Consider the following 8,882-nt stretch of genomic DNA (forward strand, 5'->3'; position numbering starts at 1 on the left):
AAAATTCTTTAAATAGGGAAATTTCCCTACAGGAACTATTGCGGCATGAATATATGCGAATATTGGTCTATAAATACGAATTATTTTTATACTTTTATAAAGTTTTAAAGTAAAATAATGAAAATTTNATATAATAAAATATTCTATTTTATATTTATTATTCAAATTAATTTTTTTTATAAACATTTTACTCTTTTGTATCGCTTTCTACAAAGACATTTGAAAAGACGCTAACCTAATCACTGTCTAATATCGATTATTCTTGCGACTGAGTAAATAAACCGAAACAATTGTTTAATTACAGAATTAGTCGACTGATTAAATACGAAATTATTAATTTATAAACCAAACTATTTATTACTTTTCAAATATTTCAAATATAAAACATAAATAAAGAGATTTTTAAAAAATAATCGTTCGGACCGTGAACTTACTATTTCGACCCCGTCATTGAATGTGCACGTTCTTTATTTCCAGCTATTTCACGGTTAAGCGGGAAAACGTGTCTCTTGTCTTTTTTAGACAATATTTGCTGTTAATATACAAGAAAGTAAGTATTAATCTATAACATTAATAACTGATTAATATCAAAGCTATTTAATAACATAATTTACGTTAATAGACATTAAGTAGTATTTTTTACTCACGTGTTTCATTAAGCCTAACTTTGATGCCGGCCCGAGTCATAATCGGCAAATTATTACCGTTTAGATTCAATTCTTCGGTATATTTATGTTATTTTTAGTAATAAGTTATGGGAAAAGATCGGATATTTCAGTAACGATCGTAGTTTTACGTAGAAACATTTTGATATTTTAATCACATGACCCATGCCTTAGTTAACGTGATGCTTTTTATATTCGTTATAAAGAAGCGCGGGATCCGTTTGTAAGTCAATGAATCTATAAAACTGCAATCGATTTTATGAAAATCCCTCGTGATTTTATTATTAATATACATGTTTAAGTTTTAATACACGTATTTACGATGATAATTAAATTAAGCTGTGATCGTAACAATGGCACAGTGCGAGTTTTTTTTGCTACGTTAATCCTTCCGTTATTAACCGTGGAAGCGTGTCATTGTATCATTCAGCGAATCTTTTACCGTTGTTTTAATCTCACGTATTATATACAGTTATGAATAAAAATGATTTGAAATTGTTGATTACCATTTTTCATATGTGTTTATGATCTACAAAACCATATTTTGTAAAAACAAAATTCCGGTTGAGATTCAAAAATTTTGTAGGCAAATATGTTTTCTAAACTTTTTGAATCTACACTGGAATGAAATCTTTAATATTATTTGTAATTGTGTTGAAATTGTCAGTGCACAAAGATCAAAAGATCATATGGGTTTAATGTTATATTACACAATTTACCTATTAATATCATGTTTAGGTTATGAAAAATAAGCTTTTTCAGAATTAACGGTGTTTAATTTAAAATTGAGTGAGAAAAACCGTAGTTGTTTGTGTAACTATTTAAACTGGTTAGTTGTTTCCTTCTTAAACAATCTTTTATTGATAACTAATATTTTCTTAAACATGCTGATTAATTTAAAATAGAAATCAGATTTAGTTGATAATTAAAATATATTGTTGATTGTCTTAAAATTAAGTGTATGGAATAGACAGAAAGTATTGTAAAGTGTTTGTTATTGTATTAAATACAGTAAGATTAAATATAATCGAAATTAGGAAACAAATTATATGCAGTGAAGAGTTGAAAAATCAGATTAATTGAGGCTGGACCCCATATGAATTTTCAAATATACTGTAAATTAACTTTAGGTGTTTTAAGTTCAAACTAGTATTTCCCAAAGAATATAAAATATTTAAAATATATTTAAACAAAAAAATACACTAATCATAATTTCAACATTAAAAAATTACAAATTTTGAATGAATGTTAGAACAACAACAAAGTCATATTGAAAAAGTTGATATCCATTTTAAACCAAAATACCTTCAAAGAAATGTAAATGCTTGATTGTTTAAATACAGTGTTAAATTAGGTGTTTTTATGCAGTTAATTAAATATTGGTTATTTGGCTATGTTCATTGTCACTTCCAGATTATAGTGTGTTTTGAAGAATGCTTTATCTGTTATCGAACAGCATTATTGACAACCTATTAGGTTTTTGGCTAAATGCTAAATGACTGTAGGTTATGTTAAGATAAGACTGGAAGACAAGAAAACACAAAAATACCATAAATCATTTTGGTTAAAGGAAACTGGTTAATGCACAAAAACACACCTTAATTCAGCTGAACTAATTCACACTACTGCCAAACTAGTTTAGGTCATTAAACTAGTTTGGCAAACCACATAGAATTTTAACTTTCCTAGTGTAAATGTAATATAAGTAGTGTTTAAATGGATTAGAGTTTATATCTTATCTAGATCTTGATAATTTATAAAAGGTAATAGTATTCCTTCAATCTTCATCTTTGTGATAACTTTCTATTGAAACCATTGGTATACTCATACTATGTTTACACTGGGAAAGTTGAACTTTTTCAAATACGTATATCCAAATTAAGAGTTGGTCTGGAAAATTTTTAAAAATTGTCAACCATTTTGCCAGTTTTAAATTTTTGTTCATCACATCAAATTATTTATTGCTACCAGTTTTACTTACTGATTAATGCAGGTGTTGGTAGCCTTATTGGTTTGGAGTCTAGAAAGCAAGAGTAAGTTGTTAATCTGTCATTTAGAAATAGGAATTAGTTCTTGAATACAGTAATACCCCAACTTACGTGAACCCGGAGTTATGCGATTTTCAAATCTCGTCGATTCATCTTTTGTTTGAGTGCCACGCAGCTCTTGATTACTCACTCCCCCACACTATTGTTCAGCTTACATGTTCGGATGTGTTGCGCAGAATCGACACATAGCTACAATTTATTTTGTGTTATTTATTTCTGTGTTTGTTATATCTACGGAGACTCGAGAAACTCTACTATGTCATCTAAACGAAGTAGAACTGATTCTTATGCATCAAACAAGAAAAGAAACTTTATCTTTGGAGTGTAAAGTTAACATTATTAAAGACTTCGATACAAAAATGAAAATTTGTGAATTGGCAAAGAAGTTTGATCTACTGTAATCAACAGTCAGAACAATTATAAAAGGTAAAGAAAAAATTCTCGAAGCTGTAAAAAATGCTCAATCTTTAAATTTAAGCATCATTCGTAAATAACTCACTTTAAACCTCGTAACTGGAGTGAATGTATAATACTTCCGCAAACGTTTTTGATGGCCCTTCTGGGCTCTTCCTCAGGCTTTTTTTGATAAATACTAAGCTGGACGTTGAAAATCGAACATTTTCTTTTGATTCGTTTACCTTTGGAATCATCGTACGTGGAAATGAATCAAAAGAAAATGTTCGATTTTCAACGTCCAGCTTAGTATTTATCAAAAAAAGCCTGAGGAAGAGCCCAGAAGGGGGCGTCGAAAACGTTTGCGGAAGTATTATACGTTCACTCCGGTTATGAGGTTTAAAGTAAGAGTTATTTTTAGTACATTCCGGTGTGTGGAGAAGAATAATTATTCGTAAATGTCGTGGTATTATCCCTGAGATGGAAACAATATTAAAATTATGGTGTGATAATCAATGTTCCCTCTAAGCTGTGCGGCCGCGCACAGCTCAAATTGTTGCCGCGCAGGCGAGCATGCACACCGATTTGAATTGTTGTTTACTTATTTCTCACTCTGTCTGCAACATGATTATTGCTATGTATATTTCGATTAAATACATTAAATCATTGACAAGAGATAATATTTTGTATAAAAGTATGTTTTAAAATTAATTTTAATCTCTACTTTATAATTAATTATTTTAATTTTTATAGAAAAAAATAAGATTTTATATATATATGATCAGAAAAATTTTTTGCTCAGAGAAGTATGTGTTCTGCTCATCCACAAAAAAAATTAGAGGGAACATTGGTGATAATCAAGTAAATGTGAAAAATTGTATAATATAATTTGTTATACATATGTATTATCTAAGATTTTATTAAATTAAGTTTTATTAAGTTTTTCTAAATTATTGTTTCCTTTAGTCTCTGGCCCCAATTAAAAATTATTTGTATGTATTTATATGCGAAATTATACCCTGACTTATGCAAATTCGACTTATGCTGTTATCGCTTGGTCCCACCTATTGCGTTAGTTCAGGGTATTACTGTAATTTTTAAATGAATAATTCTGAATAACACATTTGATGACAATGCTTAAATAGAATTTCATGTGTTCTATCATGTCAAAATTTTTATGCTTTAGTCTAGTGAAAAAAGATCAAAGTGAAAAAATGTCACCCAAAAAGAAACCCAAAATTTTTCTGTCAGTTGATAGATCCCCTATCTGGAAATGCTAGGTAACATTGCATGAAAACTACCTTTGATTGCTGCTTTCCTATTCAAACCTTCTATGTGACATCATGACATCACCAGGTGTCTGGTGCATAGTACTTCCATCACACATGAGCTCAACATTCTGCTGTTTTTCCTGAAGTGTGATTTATGATTCAGTTTCATGCTGAATGTCAAAATAAGTGGACTGGGGGTTATTATCGCCACTTTAATAGAAAAAAAAATATTGCTGAGTAGTGGCACTATGCAGCACAATTCTGCCAAATTTAAAATTAAATGTGTTTAACTACTGTGCTGTTCACATTAACAGCAATGAGCTTATTACTAAATCAAACTATAATAAACATTACCATATTTACTCGCATATAAGACGAGGATTTTATTCATTTTTCACTACTTCAAAAACCTAGGTTGTCCTGTACGTGTGAGCAAAGGATTCTTTGCGTTTTTGCAATTGTTTTTGTGAACTGCGTGTTCGCATCATTTACCAAATGTTCACCCTCTGGTATTTAAAAACAAAAATATTTTATCGGGGTCGTTTGAATCGTTCTTGTATATTGTCAGGAGTAAAGATGAATAGCAATATAGCAGAGCTTTGAATTGAATTCCAAAATCACACGGGAGCCTGATATAAGTTTTAATCCATTCCCATGTGAAAACAGATTATTCAGAAGTCAGAATTTGGAGAAACTCGTAAGTGTAATTGACAGAGAGTGGATTTAACTTAAGATTTGGCAAAAGAATGCTCCCGATTGTCTAGCTTTATTTACGTGAATAAATTGTGTTGTTGATTTTGCAAGATTATTCCTTAAAGTTTAAGATGCCAGTAATTTTTGTGGGGCAATGTGTGCATTTATGTGCATTTGATACTTTATTTTTGATTAAATGAAATAAAATTAGAATTGTAATAATAAATGTAATTTTCTTTATTTTAATCTTTAGAATCACACCTCGTCCTATATGCTAGATTGTCTTATATTAATATGTGAGTAAATACAGTAATTAAAATACAAAAGGAGTTTTATATTCTTAATCTGCAATGTGTTATGTACAGTACAGTACATGTATTGAAATCATAATTGTGGTGAAAAGAATATCCAGATAGCGAAATTATTTATCTGAAGTGATTGAAAATATGGTGACATATCCAGTTCTGTTTGTAACCAGTCAAAATGCTTAAGTGCATTACAAACCAGTTTAAACTACTTAGTTATATAAGTTAAATCTCATTTAACTTAGATAACTTCATGACATTTTAAGTTAGTTTGACTGAACTAATTCTGTTTTTACTATGACTGCTGAACTAACTTGTTTGACTTTTCTAGTATAAACATGGTAGAAGCAGTGTATATTGATGCCATGTAATAAAATTCTATTAAGAAAGTATGTTATTTAAATATTAATGCCAAAGTTATAAGCAAGTTATAAATCATAACTAGAAAATACTGATGATAAAAAACTCTATTTTCTATTATTAATGTAATTAATATTCATATGGATAAAATTAATAAGTTTAAAACTTTGTCAAATGTTAAAAGCATCATTCAAAACTCTAAGAAAACATTTGAAAATGAAATTATAAAAAACTCTTTTTATATATATAAAATTTAAACTAATGGTTTTACTTATCTGTAAATTCAATTTTATCACTAATTAATTTTAAGTGTTTCTTATCTATAATTAGTGATACTGTTGTCCTGTTTACCAGAGGTGATTTGGATTTGTTACAAATCATTTCTAGATTTTTATTTTTATTTATTTTTTTTTTTTAGAAGTTTCACAAGGCAGCTTGCTTATACTTCTTGATATCATCAATAAATAAATTTACAGTATAAAATTTATTGTTGCATATATATGACAGAAAAAATATATATATATACTGTATATCTTAACATTAAAACTTTTAATATTCCAAAAAAATGGAAAAACTGAAATGATGACTTGACATGATTTATTTATGTAAATATCATATGTAGAATTCTATGTGAATCTGCTGTTTTTGGTTTAATGTGAACTATATTCAATAGTTATCAAACAAAAACATTTGCTTAATACATTCTCCAACTTAGTTTTCTAAAGATGTAATACTATAGTAAAATACATTTTACATGGTTATTGATAGTTATGCAAATGTTTGTGTTGTATTTAACAATTTAGAATGATGCACAAAAATTTTGGTTGTGCAACAAATTACTTTTATCTATTTCTTGTCTTCCTCCAGATTTCTGAGTTCTGAACTTTGTTTATGCTATTTGTCTGCTAGTATTATAATAATCACATTGCTAATACATACATACATGATATATTCTGTGTTAAATTTCATTTATGTTGCAATGTAGATTGTATTTCTTTTCATTATAATTAAATATTAAGTATATATGATTGAGAATAAGTATATGTTAATAAAACAAAATTATTTTAATTGCATTGGTATGTGCAGGATAGGTATAAAAAATTGGAATAAACTTAGGTTAAAAATTGTAGAATGAAAATCTTTTTAATTACAAAAATAAGAAAGTAAATTTTAAAATCTGATGTTTTTTCTATATGTGGATGTGGGGGACACAATTTTGTTCACCCTCTTTGATTAAATTTTGGTGATTGAAGGTCAAGGGGGTGGGGAAATAAAGAAAAAGTATAAAGTTTTTAAGACAAAACGACTTCCAACTACTTAACACTGCATTGAATAATAACAATCCATGAAATCTTTTTTTACAAGTGTTATGTCCGTAGTAAACTCCCAGGGCCCCAGGTATATACTCCATTCCCATCAGGGACGACAGATTTCGTAGGAACTTTGTTTACATTGGCTCCACCACCCGCTCAACACAAAAACGGATACGAGAACATCAAGCAGATATTAAAAATAACAGGCACACCACTGCCTTATCGACCTACGTTATTGACCCTCCATAACACCAGACTAATCAGACAAGCATTCCGAACTAATCACATCCACCTGGAGGCCTGGGAGATTCATAAAGCTAACAGTGGGAGCACCTGCATCAACTTCAAAGATGGTGAAACGATCACGCAGGTGTGGAGGTATTTGTTCGAGGAATTCAAACAGGGATAATCGGAGGGATGAAACCCGACATGCATGATTATTTACATCTCTGGCGACATCGTTACGACAGGTCAGGAGGAAACACAGTCAGTCACCACCTGAAGCAGACCTCGTGTAGGTCAAAAGCGTTTTGTGGAGTTTACTATGGACATAACACTTGTAAAAAAGGTTTCATGGATTGTTGTTATAAAGTTTTTAAATAAAATATTCAATTGTCTTCTGAAAGCTGGAATTTTTTATTAAATTATACATGCACTTTTCATGTGTTTCCAGCATTATCAGTTAATGCTGGAAACATGAAAAGTGTTTGTATAATTTAATAAAATATCACAAAGTTAATCCAGGAAAGTTAAGCAACTGGCTGCTGGGTTTTTTGAGATAGAAAGAGAAAATTTAAACTTTAGTTATTTTATGAGATTTCAGAAAATGTTGTTCACACATGGAAGGGTATATCTATAATGTTTAACAATATTTTGTGTTTGGTTTAACACAAAATAACACAAAAAAAGAGAGAGAGAGAGAGACGCGATGATCTCTCGAGACGTAAACAAATGATTAGCCAATCAGTGACCGGCTTATGAGAGACGATGACCAGAATACGGCCCCTGGTTAAGTTGTCAATCACCATCTATCATCATACATACTGTCATTAAATTTCTGTCTTATTGTTTGAATTAAGCTTACGGTACCAAGAAACCATAAACTTTTCCACAGTTATTCATTTGTTAAACAAGAACCATAGTACAGTAGTAATGAAAAAGAAACAGTTTAAGATTAAGACAGCAGCATTTATTTGGTGAAGTTCAAAGACTGTGTTATGAATGCAATTTGCTGACCACTTTTATTGTTTCATTTAATTAATTAAAATATCCTATACAATCTATTTGCTATCTAGAATTCAATTAAAATGTGATTTTTACGGCAGAAAATATAAATAATATACTGTATATATTATATATTAATTATGTATTGTATGCATACTTTTTGATATTTTCATATTCCTAATACAAATTTGATGTTTTTGTAATCTGTTGTATTCTTCACTTTATAATGAACTAGCAGACCCTGCCATGCATAGAAAATGACAATGCGCTATTGCATTTGAGAAAAATTTTGATTAAAAGAGTAAGACAATCAACTTTAGATCAATTTCTTGTTCCTTACGGAAAGAGTTTGTTTCTTTGCTAAGTTATGGCATCACAACACTTGGGTGATCTGACTAGGGGGAATGCCTTCTGGGAGGTGTTTTTAAGGGAAACTAGCCCCTATTTAGGCGTTAAAGACATGAAGAAATCCCGGAAAACTCCACGTGGCCAGCCTGTCTGAGCAAGGTGCGAACCCACGAACGAACTCCCCGTGTTCAAGGTACGAAGACCACTTAGCCACTGGTGGGTTTTTTACTACCGAAAGAGACTAGGACAATCTTAGGACTCC

The 8,882-nt window shown here is 29.9% G+C and overlaps 1 protein-coding gene across 1 annotated transcript in view; it reads left to right on the plus strand.

Annotated features, from left to right (window-relative positions):
- The first annotated feature begins 404 nt into the window (after positions 1–404).
- The window catches only part of LOC111639719 (heterogeneous nuclear ribonucleoprotein Q-like), a 49,097-nt gene continuing 40,619 nt past the window's right edge, over positions 405–8,882 (plus strand). Inside the window, exon 1 of the mRNA XM_023385657.1 lies at positions 405–550. The gene's annotated coding sequence lies outside the window, so the exon portion shown is untranslated. The remainder of the gene's footprint in view (positions 551–8,882) is intronic.

This window comes from Centruroides sculpturatus, unplaced genomic scaffold, assembly GCF_000671375.1.
Source record: "Centruroides sculpturatus isolate CEXI.00-Female unplaced genomic scaffold, Cexi_2.0 scaffold1328, whole genome shotgun sequence".
NCBI classification, from domain to species: Eukaryota; Metazoa; Arthropoda; class Arachnida; order Scorpiones; family Buthidae; genus Centruroides; species Centruroides sculpturatus.